Source organism: Myxine glutinosa, chromosome 1 (genome assembly GCF_964187855.1).
Source record: "Myxine glutinosa chromosome 1, kmMyxGlut1.1, whole genome shotgun sequence".
In the NCBI taxonomy this organism is placed as follows: domain Eukaryota; kingdom Metazoa; phylum Chordata; class Myxini; order Myxiniformes; family Myxinidae; genus Myxine; species Myxine glutinosa.
This window is the reverse complement of record NC_136261.1, coordinates 325,199,376-325,219,793: the sequence shown is the minus strand read 5'-3', so window position 1 is coordinate 325,219,793 and position 20,418 is coordinate 325,199,376. Positions and strand designations below refer to the sequence as shown.

Genomic DNA, 20,418 nt, shown 5'->3' with positions numbered 1-20,418 from the left:
CGAGCGGATGGTCCACCGCGACCGTTACAGGATCCCCAATTGGCCCGACTCCCCCAACGTTGACCAGATCGCACCACAGATATTCAATCGGGAAACCTCTAAAGCGACCGAAAGAGAAGGAAGAGAGAGAAGAAGACAAGAAGACGTACAGAAGAGTAATTGGATTTATTATTTACACATATAAGTAGGAAGCAAGCAGTCACGTTTATTTACAGGGACATGAGACGCAGGTGACACAGTGCAATCTTTAGCTTATACAGACTTATTGTTACTACCCAGGACAGCACGAACAAAACAAACTCACGTACGCAAATGGATGGAAATTGCAGGCAGGAATGACAGGAGGTGGGTGGCTGGAGGAAGGCCCGGAGCTGGCTGGAGTTTGATCCCGCACGGGACGTCGGGCTGGACCTCGACGGCCGCCGATGCCACCGATCCTGTCGTGTGCGCGGGGTAGCGGGTCGGAGCTGCTTGGTGGAGCCAAGCCAACGCTGCTGGTGGGGGGTCTGGCGTGACGGGTTCTCTCGCGTGACGGGTTCTCTCGCGTGACGGGTTCTCTCCTCTCTCTTTTGTTTGTCCAACCACTCTTTCTCCAACGCAACCACTCAACGCAACCACTGACCACCCCTGACGACCAACTCAGCTCTTGTCATGGACCTCTCCACGCGCTCTTGCTCTGACGACCCAGCTCCTTCCCTGTACTCGTCTCTCCTCTGTAAAAGCTCATCTCTCTTGGGGGCGTCTCTCATGGGTTATATATAGCCCCACCCTTGAACCTTTGCGAACCTCCCCGATCGCTCTTCCTCCGCCCTCTCAAACCAAACCCCTCGTGCTCGGTTGGTTGTTCGGGGCTGGCTCACTCCTCCCCTCTATGACGAGGTGGAGACACGCCTTTCTTCCCCAACCCTGCCTCGTGGTCAATGGCGGATGAAGGGAAAACCGCCCAACATGCAGTTGGCAATGCGAATTGCAATTGACGAAAAGGGGGGAATGGAAGTGTTGGGAGTGGGAATGAAGGGAATCTATCTCTTTCACTGGTGCAATGGAGTATTTCAATTAATGGGAGACACAGCCTTACCCTAAAAACACATAATAAGATATAACTATTGAACAGGGGTATTCTATGATTGGCTGTGGTGTGGATGCTTTATGGACTAATTATGGGATGCCCCTTTGACCTTTACACAGCTCCGGAGGCAGGAGGCGCAGAATAAACAATAATAATAATTCACACAATCAAAAAAAATATACAGTCCTCATATCCGCAACAATATATATATATATATATATATATATATATATATATATATATATATATATATATATATACATACATACATACTGTTGCGAATATGGAATTTGGCCTCCATATCCGCTTGTAAATATTCCCCTATTTCCCCAATACTCCCCAACTATCCCCAATCCCCCATTCCCTAGTCCCATTGTCTGTAAACAACACTCTGTAGAACCGACCTTCCCCTTTTTCCCCCATTAAATGTCGTGCCCAGGTCCACCGCATCTCACGTAGACAACTATAGGACATCTTGCTAGTTATTCTTAGTCGATGTCAGTTAAGGACTCGTTTCCATTAATTCTGACTCTTCGTTGCACCAGAATGTGATTATATGGCACCAGTAGTGAGTTTAGGACCTTTCCCATACCTCCTTCCATCTTCTTCCCCAAACAACAACAACAACAACAACTACAGCTACAACAACAACTACAACCACGGCGCGCGGGGGGAGTGTGCGTCCTCCCACCAGCTCGGTTAGCCGCCATGACCATGCGCTCCACGGGGTTACCACGAAGGGGCTGGCTGTCAGCTCCTCGTCAAGGGCGGAGCCTGTTAAACCCCCCGCACGCACCCAATGAGAAGCAACGTGCCGATTCCACGAGGCGGAGCTAACGAGCCGAGGGCGTGTCACTCCCCGCCGGATATACGAAGCGACTCACCGGATGTGAGGTCAGATGCGCCCCCAGCTTGAAGAAGAGCAAGACACTACCTCGAGCGCTGTGAGACCTCCCTGCATCTCTGGACCGAACCGAGTCGATTCTGTCCCTGAGCCCAGGTGCACCTGGAGCCATCGATCCTGCCTTTCCTAGCCATCAATCCCCGTGTGAGTCAGCCTTGTGTCCCGTTTATCTGTCGTCTGTTGGGGGCTAATATAAGATTGTGTCTAAGTGCCTATCTTCCTTTGCTGTCCCTCTTGTAGTTGTAATCTAACCTTCCGAACGAATATAATCTCCTCCGGAGGTCTTGAGAACCGTATCCCTGGTGTCGCGTCATTTTAATCCCAGCCGTGTGACTTTTCCTTCATTGACCTAGCGTAGCGCGATTAGTCAACGTTCGGGTATAATCGGGTAACTTGTGCAGACGTGGTCATACCAAACCGCTCGGTAAATAACATCTAAGCCACGTCTGTAACAATTGGTGTCGAGGAGTGGAATTCGAACCCGGGACTAAATTTATTAGGCCCAAATTTGTAACAATTAGAATCGATTCGGAGCGCGTTTCCCGCGCGAAATTATAACGGCGAAATTTGATTTTGTTATACGGAAATAAAAACCCGAATTTTGAAAGTCGCGCTATGGCAGACCAAGACAGCTGGGGTCCGGTAGGGGAGAGTGAGGCAGGGTCGATCCAGGACCAAATTGAGGGACAAGAGGAGAGCGAAGCAGTGAGGGTAGCAGATTCGCAAAATAGCGTCGTCACGCACGAGGTAACGGGCGCGCGAAATGGCGCCTCGCACATAGCTACGGCGGCCGCACCCGCTGCACAAGTGGGAGGGATGGCCCAAATGCAGGCCCTCATGGAGCAATTTATGGCGCAAATGCAGGCGTCCCTCAACCTGCAGAAGGACGATATGAGGGCTAATAGTGAGCAAATGGGGGCAATGAGGGACGAAGCGAGGGCTCGGAGTGAGCAAATGAGGGCTGATAGTGAGCGATTGGGTGAGCGATTAGAGGGCCAAATGGGGGTAATGAGGGACGAAGCGAGGGGTACTGGTGAGGGGTTAGACAATAATTTTAAGGAGTTAGACAAGAAATTTGGGAAGTTAGACAATAATTTTGAGGGGTTAGACAACGGGATAAAAGAGGTGAGAAATGGGTTAATAGGGTTAGAAAACAGCATGGAAGGCAAATTGAGGGACATGAGGGACCAAGCGGAAAGGGAAATTAACCAAATGGGGCAGCAGATAGAGGGGGTCAGAATGGGGGTAGAAGCCAAACTGGATGCTCACAGGGAGGAAATGGAGCAGATGAGGGTGGCATCTGGGCAGGAGATGCAAGTGATGGGAGAGGAGATCAGAAGAGGAGTGAGTGAGGAGGTCGGAGGAGTGCGCGAGGAGGTGAGGCACTGTAAGGAGCACATGGAGAAGGAGGTGAGAAAGGGGACTGTAAAGTTACAAGGGGGCATAGAGGACCTGACGCAGGAGGTGGAGCAGCTGACGGTGGGACAGACGGAGTTAGTGGAGCAGGTTCAAAGGAACACTGCGGTATTAGGAGGTTTAAAAGCGACACAAAACGACATAAAAAACGACTTGATAGCGACAAAGAGGGGATGTCAGATGGTACGTGAGGGACTGACAACGAGGTTGGACGAGGTGATAGAGGTAATGGAGACGAAGGACCGGCAGGTGAGGACGCACCTGGAAACGGTCAAGGTAGCCTTAGAGGATGAGCTTGAGGAGACGTACCGGGGAATAAAAGAGGTGAAGCACAAATTAGAAGAAGTGGAAGAAGGGATGAGCGAAATTAAGAAGCGACGGAGAGGGGATAAGAAAGAGATAAAAGAGGAGATAAAAGAATTGGTCCAAAGTCTGTGTTTTGATCGTGATGATGTGCTCATTAACCGGATGAGGGATTCGCAGGTGATGGAGGAGAAGCGAAGAGGAAGAGGACCCGGTGTAAGTGGTGACCAATATGGTCGTGCGTATGATGCGCCAGGGGATTTAATAAGCTTGGGGGTCGAGATAGACCCGGGTGTTCGTGAGAGGCCGTTGGTGAAGTGTGCGACAGGTCTGGTGTGCGAAAGAGGAGGTGTGCGAGAAAGTCCGACTCTGGGGTGTGTGAGGAAAAAGTGCGTGCCAAGGAGTGAGGGTGCTGGCGAGAGTGAGTCGGTCGTAGCGCGTGTGCGAGGGGGCACATGTAAGCGCGGTGTGGTGAGTGTTACAGAGGATGTAACGGGAGAGTGTGCGCGAGAAAGGTGTGTGACGGACAGGTGCATGGGGAAAGAGTGCGCTGTCAAAAGTAAGGAAGAATGCACACCTGTGGTGAGTGTTACAGAGGGTGTAACGGGAGAGTGTGCGCGAGAAAGGTGTGTAACGGACAGGTGCATGGGGAAAGAGTGCGCTGTCAAGAGTAAGGGTGAGTGCGTTGTCAAGAGTGGTGGTGAGAGTATTGAGAGTGACAAGGAGAGTGAGTTGGTTGTGACAGGTGAGCGAGGATGTACACCTGGGATGGAAGGATGCACACCTGGAACGGTAGAGCGTGAGTGGGAATGCACGCTGGAGTTGGTGGTGAGGCACATGGTTGGGTGTGCGAATGAGGGCACACCTGTGATTGTCACAGAGGAGGTGACCGAGGAGGGGGCGCGAAGCGGTGTATTGGTGAGGTGTGCGACCAACGAATGTGTGCCAAAGTGTTCGGTGGTCAGGTGTGTGACCAAGGCTGTGAGTGGAATGGGTGTACCGAGGTGTGTAAGGAAAGGTACGAGGAGCATGGAAACGGCTGGATGTGTGAGCAAGGAACGGGCTGCGGGGTGTAAGCGTCCAGGTGAAGCATCGACGTTAGACGGGGTAGAGTTTAGAACGACTTATAGCCGAATCGGGCCCTCGGTGCGTGCTGGGCCTCGCTTTGAACGGCCGCGTCCGTGCTCCACTAGGCGGAGCGGGCGGCCCGATAGAAAGAGTCGTCATGGCGACCACTTTTTGTTGAGGCATTCCGGCAGGTCGAGATCGGGACATTGGATGGCTCCGTGCCGAGATGGTGCGTAGGATCTCGGCCCGAGTAAGCCCCCGTCCCTGCACCGAGTGCCGGACGCATCCAGCCGCTGGCACAGAACAACCTGCATTCATGGCTTGGCTTTACGAAGCCGGGCTTTGGACAGGAATTGGCGCACCGAGAGGCATTATTGAGTAGACTGGGTGATGAGGTTAGTGTTTTGGACCCAAAATTAGAGAAAAACAAAATTTGATGATTGGCAAGGGATTGGCAGTAGTGATTGGCAGATGATGGGCAGTGATTGGCCAAATTTTTGATTTGTTGAAATTTGATGTGCAAAATTGGTAGTGAGCGATGGGCCCGGTGGGTAAGGGGGCATCCCTGCCACCCTTCCCATGTGGGGGCAAAGGAGCAATAGCTTATGGGGTTGATGGCAGTGAAAACTAGCCCGGGTGGGTTAGGTTATATTGATAGGGATCTAGCAAAGATGACATTAGGTGACGATAAGTTTAGTTAGTGACTGATACCTGTAGTGGGGACGCAGGTAGATTAGTGTGGATGATAATGACGTGGGAGCGCAATAGTTTAAAGGGACGACTGGGAAGCGCAAGTTTCAGAAGGGAGTAGTTAGCTGAGATGATGCCGTGTGTGTGAGAATTGAACAGGTGTGATTGCACAGGTGTGCAACTGGACAGGTGTGTGGAGCAGTGTGTGAGTAATGAGTGTTGTGGATCAGCGCGAATGCGCTTGGGGAGAGAAGGGTGCAGGTGGCACCAGGTGTGAGAGCACAGGTGTGCCAGTACAGGTGTGTGGAGAGAGTTGGAGTAAGTGGTACGGAGTGGTGTGCATGGTGCGAAGGTGTGGATGGGGGAAGAGTGGACCCCTATCACGGATACCCGGGGCGGGTAGTGTAAGTGTTAGGTAGAGGGTACAGGTAAATTGTGGTTGGATATTGGCATTTGTGGTGCGGTTGCAGAATGGTGTTGTGAATGGGTGCATTAGTGTTGTGGAAATGGCTGGGCGTGTAGCCTGTTAGTGTGTGTAGTTGGTTGGGCACTCCACCACTGTGAGGATGTCGGCCAGGTGAGGCCGCAGGTGGGCTCTGGGAGCCGGTAGTTGTGAGTGGGTGCCTGAGGATCCCGGGTGTGGATCGGGCAGCCCAGTGCCAGAGAGGGCACCGAGTGGGGAGAGCGCCAGAGGGCCTTCCCCAGGTAGTTAGGTTAGGGTAAGGAGCAGGTAAGCTCGGAGGCAACCGCAGTGGTGGAGGTGTGCAGGTGGGTAGACCCGCTGGGAGAGGTACACGCCACAGCCCAGAAATTGTGCGAGGGCACCGGGAGATGAATCGGGGGAGTGAGACCCCAAATTGAAAAGCACCACAGTTGGCCAATGGGAATTGGTTTTTAGAACCCATAGTGTAAGAGGGCCAATGGTTTGGCCGGAGAAAGACCCCGGGTAGTGTAAAGTTGTTAAAGTCATTTAGGAAATAGTTAGGATTGATGAACCTGTCGCACCATACGCAGCCACTTACCTGTGGTGTTGATGATGACTCCACACCTGTGTTTTCTTTGTTTTGTTGCAAGAAATGAAATTGCTGTGTGGATTGTGAGACGCATCACGACGTGGATGAGACATTGGGGTGATTCCATCTCTCCCTCCCTAGGAGGGACTGATGATGAATTGGTAATGGCAAATTATGATGTTGAGTTGGAAATGGCGAATTATGATGTTGAGTTGAAAATGGCAAATTTGATTGGTTAGGAGGGAGAGAAGACGAATTTGGTATATGGGAGGAACGGGGAAGACAGTAGGGATGTTTGTTGATTTGTAAAGTAGATGTTTATGGGTAGTGTTGTGTTTTGTGGATACAGTAAGGGGTAAGGGAGGGGCCATGTAGGTTACCTGGTGGGGGGGGGGGGGGGGGAGCGTACGGTAGGAACGTACCTGTCTCACCTGGTTCCCATGTGCCCCCAGTGTGCATTACCTTGCATTGCGTGCACTTTTGCGCCCTTACCACCTTACTCACTTGTCTGCTTCTTTTGTCTCCCACCTCCGAGGATCTGGCTTTGGGGTAGAGAGAGAGGAGAGAGAGGTGCGGGCTTCGCAGTTGTGGGCCTGCACTTTCGCTGCTTGCTGCTTGGATCGATACACCATATGGACCGCAATGTTTGTGGCCACCCACAATGGACCGCAGTTCTTTTGCGGCCAAGCACCACCCATGGATGGACCTATGGGTCAACGTGGCACCTATGCCATACAAGGTGAACCACTAACAGTTGGCCCCCTGACGGCCGCAATAAGGAAATGGACGCGGTTGGCGCCTTTCTTTATTTTTTTTGAAGGAAGTAAGAAGGCCAAGTGCACCACACGAAGGCAAGACCAGCGGCAGAACATCGGCCGGCTGCGACACCACACAATGATTTATAGACACTTTATTGGTGCACCGGATGGTGCTCACTGTGTGATGGGGTGGTGCTTGATGCTTGGAAGGGGTGCTCTGCACATTATTAAAGGCCGTAGGCCACAGAGCACTCGTGGGTTGGTGTATCGATGCTAGCATGCGTGCTCTCTCTATGCATAACATCTGCATGTGTTCCTCCAAAAACAGGTCCTGGATCGTAGTGTAAATATCAGCGTAGTCTTGTGTAAATAATGCTCCCTACCGGCTGTATGTTTAGTTTGAGGATTCTTTCCGGATTCGGTTATCCTGTGGGTGTGTTTCTGTGAGGAGAAGGGTGCAACGTCGCAGGGGGACATATTTACTCATTTGTGAATATCTGTAAAACTGTCGCACTCAGGGTAGAGTTAATAGTAGAGGGAACTACATTGCGTGCCACACTAAAGTAGGTAAAAATTTATCGGGTCGGGACGCCCCGAGGGTAGAGAAGGGTGCAATGTTGCGAATATGGAATTTGGCCTCCATATCCGCTTGTAAATATTCCCCTATTTCCCCAATACTCCCCAACTATCCCCAATCCCCCATTCCCTAGTCCCATTGTCTGTAAACAACACTCTGTAGAACCGACCTTCCCCTTTTTCCCCCATTAAATGTCGTGCCCAGGTCCACCGCATCTCACGTAGACAACTATAGGACATCTTGCTAGTTATTCTTAGTCGATGTCAGTTAAGGACTCGTTTCCATTAATTCTGACTCTTCGTTGCACCAGAATGTGATTATATGGCACCAGTAGTGAGTTTAGGACCTTTCCCATACCTCCTTCCATCTTCTTCCCCAAACAACAACAACAACAACAACTACAGCTACAACAACAACTACAACCACGGCGCGCGGGGGGAGTGTGCGTCCTCCCACCAGCTCGGTTAGCCGCCATGACCATGCGCTCCACGGGGTTACCACGAAGGGGCTGGCTGTCAGCTCCTCGTCAAGGGCGGAGCCTGGTAAACCCCCCGCACGCACCCAATGAGAAGCAACGTGCCGATTCCACGAGGCGGAGCTAACGAGCCGAGGGCGTGTCACTCCCCGCCGGATATACGAAGCGACTCACCGGATGTGAGGTCAGATGCGCCCCCAGCTTGAAGAAGAGCAAGACACTACCTTGAGCGCTGTGAGACCTCCCTGCATCTCTGGACCGAACCGAGTCGATTCTGTCCCTGAGCCCAGGTGCACCTGGAGCCATCGATCCTGCCTTTCCTAGCCATCAATCCCCGTGTGAGTCAGCCTTGTGTCCCGTTTATCTGTCGTCTGTTGGGGGCTAATATAAGATTGTGTCTAAGTGCCTATCTTCCTTTGCTGTCCCTCTTGTAGTTGTAATCTAACCTTCCGAACGAATATAATCTCCTCCGGAGGTCTTGAGAACCGTATCCCTGGTGTCGCGTCATTTTAATCCCAGCCGTGTGTCTTTTCCTTCATTGATCTAGCGTAGCGCGATTAGTCAACGTTCGGGTATAATCGGGTAACTTGTGCAGACGTGGTCATACCAAACCGCTCGGTAAATAACATCTAAGCCACGTCTGTAACAATACATACATACATACATATATATATATACAGACTTGGCATTTAATATGGAATATTTTGTTTGTGGGGGTGAACTTACTTTTCAAGATGTCTTAGAACCAAAAGTTCATTGGAATTATGTTGAAATTATTCTAGATTTTGTTAAGGTGACCTTTAAAAGAAACAAAAACCACATTTGACATTTCGAAACAAATAAATTGATCCTTGAAAGTGATGTAAACTGATATCGAACTCAATTCATGGACAGTACTGTCTTAAACTTCTGTACGTTTTCCAGAAGTAGCTCTTTATTTTGCACATTAGTCAAAAATTTTTTAAACGAAAACAAAAGTTAAATTACGACTGGGATTACAGACAGTAAAATTACAGTTCAGTACTTCGTGTAACCCCCACGAGCATTCAGGAGAGCACGTATACGTTGAGGCATGCTGTTCACGAGATTTGCCAAGGTTTGGACAGGAATCGCTTGCCATGCAGTGACAATAGCCTGCTGCAATTCACGCACAGAGGTCGGCTGCTGGTCCAAATGGTCGATTTGACGCGTTAATTCTGCCCACAAGTTCTCTATCGGATTAATATCCGGGGACATGGCAGGCCACTCCATATGCTCTACACCACGGTCAGCAAGAAAGTGTTGGATCATGGAAGCACAATGAGGCCGTGCATTGTCATCTTGGAAGACAAAGTTTCCTCGAAAGGCTGCACGAGCAAATGGAAGCAATGTTTCTTCCAGAATGGCCCTGTGCTTGAACTGGTTCAGGTTTCCATTCAGAACAACCAGGTCAGTTTTGCCCCCTGCATGAAAAGCAGCCCAAACGGTCACCCCACCACCTCCAGCTTGGACTCTTGGCACTATACAATCTTTGTTGTCGGCTTCATGCACTTGTCTGCGCACTCGGATGCGGCCATCTTGACGATAGACCAGAAATCTAGACTCGTCACTGAAGTTCACGTGATTCCAGTGTCCTGGCTGCCATTGACGGTGCTCTCTGGCCCACTGCAATCGGTGCTGGCGGTGTTGTCTGGTCAGGCGTGGCTTTCTCAGGGGACGCCTGGCACGATAGCCTGCTTGAACCAGTCGTTGGTTGACTAGCCTTCTGGATACAGGCACATTTGTCAGTTGCTGCCACTCAGCCCTAAGCCGATTAGCTGACTTGGTACGGCCATTGCGGACTAACCGGTGCAGCTGGCGATCATCCCTCCTTGTTGTTCTGCGGGGACGTCCTGGCCTCGGTATTGGAGTAGGGACACCCCCTGAGCATTTCGTTTCAGGATCTTTGACACCTGACCTTGAGTGATGCCATACTGCCTAGCAATAGCACGCTGTTTCATGCCGTAATTTCGTAAAGCCACCACTCCATGACAAACAGCATTGTCGAGTTGACGGACCATCTCCAGAGGAAGCGGCAATAACTTTTGGAGACGTGCAGCAGTTGTTTTCCACTAATCCAGAACGCAACAACCCTTGTATACCCGACTGTGAAGCCAATCATCAAATGCACCTATCCGTACATTTTGCCACGCCACCTGTGATATAATCCTGTTGTTGACTTCTTGCTGCGACAGACAATCGGTGACATGGTTCTTTCAACAAATAAATCACCAAAGTGTAAAAGAAACTCACCAGATTGATATACTGAGTTAAGAAAGTAAACCCAAGTCAAGAGAAAAAAAATTCCATATTAAATGCCAAGTCTGTATATATGCAGACTTGGCATTTAATATGGAATATTTTTTTTGTGGGGGTGAACTTACTTTTCAAGATGACTTAGAACCAAAAGTTCATTGAAATTATGTTGAAATTATTCTAGATTTTGTTAATGTGACCTTTAAAAGAAACAAAAACCACATTTGACATTTCGAAGCAAATAAATTGATCCTTGAAAGTGATGTAAACTGATATCGAAATCAATTCACGGACAGTACTGTGTTAAACTTCTGTGCGTTTTCCAGAAGTATATCTTTATTTTGCACATTAGCCAAAAAAAATTTCAACAAAAACAAAAGCTAAATTATGACTGGGATTACGGACAGTAAAATTACAGTTCAGTACTTCGTGTAACACCCACGAGCATTCAGGAGAGCACGTACACGTTGAGGCATGCTGTTCACGAGATTTGACAAGGTTTGGACAGGAATCGCTTGCCATGCAGTGACAATAGCCTGCTGCAATTCACGCACAGAGGTCGGGCTGCTGGTCCAAGTTGTCGATTTGATGCGTTAATTCTGCCCACACGTTCTCTATCGGATTCATATCCGGGGACATTGCAGGCCACTCCATATGCTCTACACCACGGTCAGCAAGAAAGTGTTGGATCATGCGAGCACGACGAGGCCGTGCATTGTCATCTTGGAAGACAAAGATTCCTCGAAAGGCTGCACGAACAAATGGAAGCAATGTTTCTTCCAGAATGACCCTGTACTTGAATTGGTTCAAGTTTCCATTCAGAACAACCAGGTCAGTTTTGCCCCCTGCATGAAAAGCAGCCCAAACGGTCACCCCACCACCTCCAGCTTGGACTCTTGGCACTATACAATCTTCATTGTGGGCTTCATGCACTTGTCTGTGCACTCGGACGCGGCCATCTTGACGATAGACCAGAAATCTAGACTCGTCACTGAAGGTCACGTGATTCCAGTGTCCTGGCTGCCATTGACGGTGCTCTCTGGCCCACTGCAATCGGCACTGGCTGTTGTCTGGTCAGGCGTGGCTTTCTCATGGGATGCCTGGCACGATAGCCTGCTTGAACCAGTCGTTGGTTGACTAGCCTTCTGGATACAGGCACATTTGTCAGTTGCTGCCACTCAGCCCGAAGCCGATTAGCTGACTTGGTACGGCCATTGCAGACTAACCGGTGCAGCTGGCGATCATCTCTCCTTGTGGTTCTGCGTGGACGTCCTGGCCTCGGTATTGGAGTAGGGACACCCCTCTGAGCATTTCGTTTCAGGATCTTTGACACCTGACCTTGAGTGATGCCATACTGCCGAGCAATAGCACGCTGTTTCATGCCAGAATTTCGTAAAGCCACCACTCCATGACAAACAGCATTGTCAAGTTGACGGACCATCTCCAGAGGAAGCGGCATTAGCTTTTGTAGACGTGGAGCAGTTGTTTTCCACTAATACAGAACGCAACAACCCTTATATACCCGATTGTGAAGCCAATCGTCAAATGTACCTGTCCTTACATTTTGTCACGCCACCTGTGATATAATCCGGTTATTGACTTCTTGCTGCGAAAGACAATCAGTGACATGGTTCTTTCAACAAAGACATCACCGAAGGGTAAAAGAAACCCACCAGATTGATATACTGAGTTCAGAAAGTAAACCCAAGTCAAGGAAAAAAATATATTCCATATTAAATGCCAAGTCTGTGTATATATATATATATATATATATATATATATATATACAGTGCATTCAGAAAGTATTTAGACCCCTTCACTTTTTTCACATTTTGTTATGTTGCAGCCTTATGCTGAAATCGTTTAAATTTAGTTTTTCCCCTCATCAATCTACACTCAATACTCCATAATGACAAAGACAAAACAGAATTTTAGAAAGTTTTGCAAATTTATTAAAAAGAAAAAACTGAAATATCACATTGACATAAGTATTCATACCCTTTGCTATGACACTTGAAATTTAGCTCAGGTGCCTCCCATTTCTCTTGATCATCTTTGAGATGTTTCTACACCTTGATTGGAGTCCACCTGTGGTAAATTCAATTGATTGGATATGATTTGGAAAGGCACACACCTGTCTATATAAGGTTTCACAGCTGACAATGCATATCAGAGCAAAAACCAAGCCATGAGGTCGAAGGAACTGCCTGCAGAGCTCAGAGATAGGATTGTGTCGAGGCACAGATCTGGGGAAGCCTACAAAAAAATCTCTGTTGCATTGAAGTCTCTCAAGAGCACAGTGGACTCCATAATTCTTAAATGGAAGAAGTTTGGAACAACCAGGACTCTTCCTAGAGCTGGCCACCCGGCCAAACTGAGCAATCGGGGGAGAAGAGCCTTGGTAAGAGAGGTGACCAAGAATCCGATGGTCACTCTGGTCTGGCCAGTCTGCCAGAAAGCCCAGATCGGTGGAGTGTTGCAGTGATGGTTGTCCTTCTGGAAGTTTCTCCCATCTCCACACAGGATCTCTGGAGCTCAGCCAGAGTGACCATTCCGGTTCTGCTTCCACTTGCAGTGAATGCGAAAACTGCGAATGTCGAACACGTGATTGTGTTTACATGCAGAGAGGGAGCAGTTTCTTTCCTATGGGTGAAATCAAAAGCATAATTGTCATGAGAAATTTATGAAACCTCACACCCATCTTAGGATACCCACTGGGACCCCAAAATATTCCACAGAAAGTTTGGCGGGGCTGGCCCTAAAACTGAGGGAGTAGTTCGGTAATGGACCGACAGGCAGACAGGCACTCCTTTATTATATAGATATACAGTACATACATATACAGTCGTAGCCAAAAAGATGGGCACCCTTGCACTTTTTTCAAATAATGCGCCATTTCTTCCAGAAAATTGTTGAAATAATAAAAAATATTTTGGTATCCACATTTGTATTTCTTTGGTTTGCAGTGGAACAAAACAAAAAAAGCTGTAAAATATGCAATCTTAGCTTAGTCCACACAGAAATCCTAAATTGACCAAGACAATATTATTGGCACCTTTTAGAAGTTGTTAGAAATAATTAGATTTCAAGCAGGTGATTCTCCTTTACTTTGGAATTGAACTCACTTGTGGTGAGTTGCAGGTGCCTGCGATATAAAAATCACTCATTCAACTTGTTTGAACAGAGAAAAGGAGCCATTCTGCTGTTTTGTGTCACTGTGTGTACCACAATGAGCATGGAGAAAAGAAAGAAAACAAGAGAATTGTCTGAGGTCAGACACAATATTATAGCCAAGAATGGACAATCTCAAGACTACAAATCCATCTCCAGACACTTTGATGTTCCTGTGTCCACCATATGCAATGTTATCAGGAAGTTTAAGGCCTATGGCACTGTAGCCAACCTACCTGGACGTGGCCGCAAGATAAAACTTGATCGACGATTGCAGCGAAGGATTGTTCGAATGATGGAGAACACCTCGATCAACTGCCAAACAAATTCAAGCTCAAGGCCAGATACAAGGTACGACAGTTTCAACTCACACCATCCGTCGCAAACTCAATGAAAGGGGTTCTATGGTAGAAGACCCAGGAGGACCCAACTGCTGAGAAAGCCTTACTGGAGTTTCCCCAAAACACACCTAAACAAGCCAAAATCCTTCTGGGAGAATGTCCTGTGGACAGATAAGACCAATTACATCATCTCTAGGTTTAATAATAATAATAATAATAATAATAATACATTTATTTTATATAGCGCTTTTCAAGAAGCCCAAAGACGCTTTGACAGAGTACAAAAAAACAAGTGCAAAAAGACAAAAATCAACAGGTAAATAATCAAAGCAAAAGGAAGGAGAAGAGATAGTCAGGGGTTAAATGCTGTGGGTTAAATGTTGAATGCAGTGTTGAACAGGTGGGTCTTGAGTGATGTTTTGAATGTGGTGAGTGAGGAGGAGTCTCTGATGGCGTGAGGTAGTGAGTTCCAGGGGGTGGGAGCAGCGATGGAGAAGGCCCTGTCCCCCCAGGATCTGAATTTGGTCCGCATGGGGGGGGGGGGTCAGGAGGTTGGTACCAGCAGAGCGGAGGTTGCGGGTGGGAGTGTGTCTGGAGAGGAGGTCAGTCAGGTAGGATGGGGCCAGGTTATGGAGGGCTTTGTAGGTCAAGAGGAGGATTTTGTATTGGATTCTCTGGGGGATGGGGAGCCAGTGAAGCTTGTAAAGGACGGGGGTGATGTGGTCACGGGTCCGGGAATGGGTGATTAGACGGGCAGCGGAGTTCTGAATGTATTGGAGTTTATTGATGATTATTGAGGGTGAACCAAAGAGGAGGCTGTTGCAGTAGACCAGACGGGAGGTGATGAAGGTGTGGATGAGGGTTTCTGCAGCCGTCGAGGAGAGGGATGGACGGAGACGGGCGATGTTTTTCAGGTGAAAGAAGGCTGTCTTTGTGATCTGTTTAGTGTATTTGTCGAAGGAGAGGGTTTGGTCAAAGATGATGCCAAGATTCCGGATGTGAGGGGAGGTGGATACTGGGAAACCGTCGATGTTGAGGGCAAAGTTATGGGTGGATTTGGTGAGCATTTTTGGGCCAATGATGATTATTTCAGATTTATCATAGTTAAATTTGAGGAAGTTGATTTGAAGCCAGGATTTTATTTCAGTTATGCCGTTTGTCAGGATAGAGTGGGTGGCAGTGGAGATGGACTTGGTGGAGATGAAAAGCTGGATGTCATCGGCGAAGCAGTGGAATTGGAGACCATGACGGTGGATTAAGTGACCAAGGGGGGACAGGTACAGGATGAAGAGGAGGGGGCCAAGAACTGAACCTTGGGGGACACCTTGGGGGAGGGGAGCAGTGGGGGATTTGCACTTATTGATGGAGATGAACTGGCCTCTTTCGGAGAGGTATGATTTGATCCAAGAGAGGGCAGTGCCGGTAATGTTAAAGGTGGTTTCAAGTCGGGTGAGGAGGATGGTGTGATTGATGGTGTCAAAGGCGGCGCTGAGGTCGAGGAGGATGAGAATGTTGAGGTTGCCAGTGTCAGAGGAGAGGAGAAGGTCGTTGGTGATTTTGAGGAGAGCAGTTTCAGTACTGTGGTTGGAGCGGAATCCGGATTGGAATGTTTCATACAGGTTATTGGCAGAGAGGTGATGTTTAAGTTGAGTGGCTACAGCGCGTTCCAAAACTTTTGACAGAAAGGGTAGGTTGGAGATGGGTCTGAAGTTGTTTAGGGTGTCAGGGTTGAGTCCAGGTTTTTTCAGAATGGGGGTAACAGCAGCAATTTTGAGGGATGGTGGGACGATGCCTGTAGAGAGGGAGGAGTTTATTGTTGCAGTGATAAGTGGAGAGAGAGCAGGAAGGGAGGCGTTGACAAAGCTGGAGGGGATGGGGTCAAGAGTGCAGGTGGCAGTTTTCATTCCTATGAGGAGTTCAGAGAGGTCAGTCGGGGAGACTGGGGAGAACTGAGACAGGGGTTGGCAGGATAAGGGGGGGCAGGTGGTTTGAGGGGGAGCAGGTGCGGTGGTGGTTAAGCTGCTGTAGATGTTGTCAATTTTGCTTTGGAAGAATGAAAGGAAGGAGATCTGTCTACTGTGAATGACTGGGTGGTGGTGTCCAGGGGGCTGAGGAGTTTGTTTATTGTAGAGAAGAGTGCTTTTGGGTTTCCAGAGCCAGAGTGGATAATTTGAGAGTAGTAGGCGGAGCGGGTGCGGGAGAGGGCATCTTTGTAGTGTTGTAGGTGGTCCTTGTAGGCTTGGGAGTGAATTGTGAGACCTGTTTTATTGCAGAGTCTTTCAAGTTGGCAAGCACGAGTTTTCATCAGGCGGAGTTCAGGGGTAAACCAGGGAGCAGAATGGGTGAAAGAAACTGTTTTGGTTTTCACGGGCGCAAGCTGGTCAAGGCAGGAGGAGAGAGTGTGGTTGTAGTAGTCAGTGAGGTCAGAAGGGGTGTGGAGGTCAACGAAGGGAGAAGTAGACATTTTTTCAGAGAGGGTGGATGAGAATGAGGTCGGTGAAAGAGCGTTTAGCTTACGGAAATTGATAGTGCGATAATGCCTTGGTGCTGGGGTGGGGATGTTGATGGTCATAATGATGGCTAAGTGGTCAGAGAGGGTGAGGTCGGAGCCAGAGAGATGGTGCAAAATTAATCCAGTAGACCATACAAGGTTCAGAATATGCCCACCGTTATGGGTAGGAAAGTTGACATGTTGAGTGAGGTTAAAGCAGGTGAGTAAATCAGTGAAGTCAGTGGTTATTGTGGAGTCAGTGGAGTCCATGTGGATATTGAAATCATCGAGGAGGAGGATTGAGGGGGAGAGGGAACAGAGCTGGGTCAGAAAGTAGGAGAAGTCAGACAGGAATGATGGGTGTGGTTTGGGAGGGCGGTAGACGACAGCCATGACTGAATGTGTGTGACCAGAGAGTTTAAAAGCCAGGTGTTCAAATGATGGAGTAGATGAGATGGAGATGAGGCTGGTCTTGATGTCCTGTCGGTGAATTACGGCAATTCCACCACCTCGGCCCTCCGAACGTGGTTTATTGATGTAAGAATATCCATTGGGTGTCGTGAGGTTGAGTGAGAAGTAGTCCAGAGGTTGTTGCCAGGTTTCAGTGAGACAGAGAAAGTCCAGTTTATTTTCCAGAATGTAGTCGTTCAGGATGAGGCTTTTGTTGTTGAGGGACCGGGTGTTGAATAGGGTGAGCTTGATGTTGCTTTGTACGGTGGGGATGAACTCAGGTGATTTCGCCAGGGTTTGCAGACAGGAGGTGCGATCGTGTGCGTTGCTGTGACCAGGTGCGCTGGGACGATGAGTGGGAGTGCTCTGAGCCGACCAGAGTACGGGAATGAAGTGACCTGTTTGTAAATAAACAAACTTACGACCGGAGCCTCGATTAATGTATCTGGGTCGTCGCAGGAGTCCGTGGGATTTGATTGCAGAGATGCATGATGGGGTGGTGTGAGTATTGAGCAGAAGAAGCCTTGCGGCAGAGTACCTTAGAGCCATGCCAGGCAGGAGCGAAGGGACGAGTAGGAGGCCAAGGTTGAGGAGGACGAGTAGGCCTTGCTGCAGCGGCAAACGACCGCAGCCGCTAATCAAGACAGCAAAGGCCGCAGCGGTAAACGACCGCAGCCGCTAATCAAGCAAACCAAGACCGCAGCAGCAAACAGCCACAGCCGCAAACAACGGCCACAAACAACGGGAGCAGGCCTGAGGAAACAGTGGAAGAGCCGGGCAGGCGGTGCCAGGAGCAGAGCCGGGACCGAGCAGAGGGCAGACCCAACGGCCAAAAAGCCGCCACGACCACCAGAAAAGCGGCCTATATACAATGACCCAGTCGGAGAAGCGGCGAGCAAGTAACGCCAGCGTCCTCTCCAGACCGGACCGGGTTTACAGAAAACAAAATGAAGCCTTCAAAGAAAACAACACTTTCCCTACAGTCAAACATGGAGGAGGTTCAGTGATGTTTTGGGGTTGTTGTGCTGCCTCTGGCACTGGGTGCCTTGAATGTGCACATGGCATCATGAAATCAGATTACCAAGGCATTTTGGAGCACAATGTTGAACCCAGTGTCAGAAAGCTTGGTTTCCGTCAAAGGCCATGGGTCAAGCAGCAGGACAATGACCCCAAACACACTTCAAAAAGCACCCAGGAATGGTTCAAGACAAAACGCTGGACTGTTCTGAAGTGGCCAGCATTGAGTCTAGATCTAAATCCCATTGAACACCTGTAGGGAGATCTGAAAACAACCCTTGGGAGAAGGCACCCTTCAAATCTGGGAGAACAGGAGCAGTTTGCACAAGAAGAGTGAGCCAAACTGACAGTAGAGAGGTGTAGGAAGCTCATCCATGGCTATAGGAAGTGCTTGACTGCAGTTATTTTGTCCAAAGGCTGTGCTACCAAATATTAAGTCTAGGGTGTCAATTTTGTCGATGCCATTTCTTGTTATTTTCTGATTTCAAAGGATATACTATTAAGTTTTGAATCAAAAACAAAGGTTCTGTAATATTAACAGTGAAATAAAGAATTGTGGAGACCAAATACTTTTGTCAATTTCAACTTATTTTTCGAGAAAATTGTGAGTTATTTGAAAAGAGTGCAAGGGTGCCAATATTTTTGGCCACGACTGTATCTGCAGTCAAAGAAAACCTCGACCATTTTTGTTTTTCTTCTTCTAAAATGCAGACTGCAGTCCATGCCAGGCTGCTCTTTTTATATTTCCAGCCACTGTGACCTATGGCATTTCTTCAAAAGAAGCAACCACAAAACAATTGTGAGAACTTTAAAAAAAAGCATCTTATTCACAATAGCAGTCGAAATTTGATGCCAAAAACTTTCATTTTTAGTCAATGTTATCAGAGGGGAGGGGCAAATGTGGCTGACTTTCAATATGAAATGTTGTCTCTGTGCCGTCACTGTCAGGAGGCATGTGTGCAATCTCTAATGTGCATCACGTTTCATAAATCTGTATTATGAATGGGTATTTAAGTTACACCATAAAGCTCCGTTTTACGGCATTACAGATGAATTGATTAATGCCACCATTGAATACATTGTTTGTTGTTTTTGCATCACTCAGGTTTTGCCTGTTTCAGACAGATTCGATTGCAGAGCTCGTTGACAGTGGAAAGGCAAATTCCAAATCACTTGCACAAGAGATGCAATTACAGTGAGTAAGAAAGCGTTAAGAGCTTACATGTTATTTGGTTCAGAAAGTCAACAACGCAAGTACAATCCCAGACTTTTAAGAGGCAAATGACATTGTATTTTTTGATGCTGTCAACCCCAGTACTTTAAATGCAAAATGAATTGTAAATAAACAGCATGAAAGCACAGCTGTCTTGTCATGCAGGTCAAAACAAGCCAATTAAAATTGCATTCGTGAAAGTGTGAAATCGGTGTGGTACAAAGCCCTTTCCTTGTTTCAGTCTGTTTTCATTTTTCCCCTCCAAAGTTAGCATGACTCATTTTGATGAGGTCTAATGAGTCTCAGCGTATTAGAGTTATGCTGGGGTGTTGAAAAAGTAGCCGTTTGGGGAGTAACAGCTATGTTGAGGCTTTCGCACATTGCTCCGATAAGCAGGGGTCTTAACAAAGTTCTCCAAACGAGACAATCAAAAAATGTCCCAGAAATACCAACATATAAATTGTCAACAACAACATATAAAATTGTCAACAACATGTAAAAATGCCAACAACAATACATATAAATTGTGTTGTAAAAATTTAAAACGTGTTGATGAGCAAGTGAGATAATTTCACAACATATTTTATTCCTTGGCCTGGCTATAAACCGTCGGATTGCTGTTTCAAAGGTAGGCCCATCACGCAATGTTAAGCCGATGTCCGATTAACGTTAAGCTAGATGTTCCATCTGCAAGCTTTAGAAGGTGCAAGTCCTTTTGTAAAGAGCTGGCACCCTGAACGAATTACAAATTCCTGGCCTAACTCTCTCAGCCACCCATACTTGACAAGCGGAGAGTTTGCCAAAACCTCCAATGTGAATTGAGGAGGCCTTCATCCTGCAGAGCACTAAAAATTGTATTCTATTTATTTTAGGCCAGGCCTTAAATAAAAGAGAGAGAATGTAAAGGTGAGGAGTGAAAATGAGTAAGAAAAGTGTATGAAGAAAAGTGTATGATGTTTGTTTGTAAGAAAGAGATATTGAAGCTTGCCCGGTAGCTGATAGTTTGAGTGAGGCAGAAAGCAAGACCAGCAATCCTGACACAGAGAGTGTAAGATGGTTCCGGGCACCACTTTAACGCACCTAAGTCAGAACGGTAGTACTACCCTGAGCGGTTGCTGTCTACAACCTACTACCTAAACAAGCGTTACGCCTAGGTCCCCCGTCGGGGAAGTGATGTGAGTTGACAAA

General features: G+C 48.0%; 1 long non-coding RNA gene across 1 annotated transcript in view; it reads left to right on the top strand.

Annotated features, from left to right (window-relative positions):
* Positions 1–19,376, top strand: part of LOC137419501 (uncharacterized) — a 144,474-nt gene extending 125,098 nt beyond the window's left edge. The window contains exon 2 of the long non-coding RNA XR_010982906.2: positions 19,123–19,376. This is a non-coding gene — a long non-coding RNA (uncharacterized LOC137419501). The remainder of the gene's footprint in view (positions 1–19,122) is intronic.
* Positions 19,377–20,418: the final 1,042 nt, after the last annotated feature.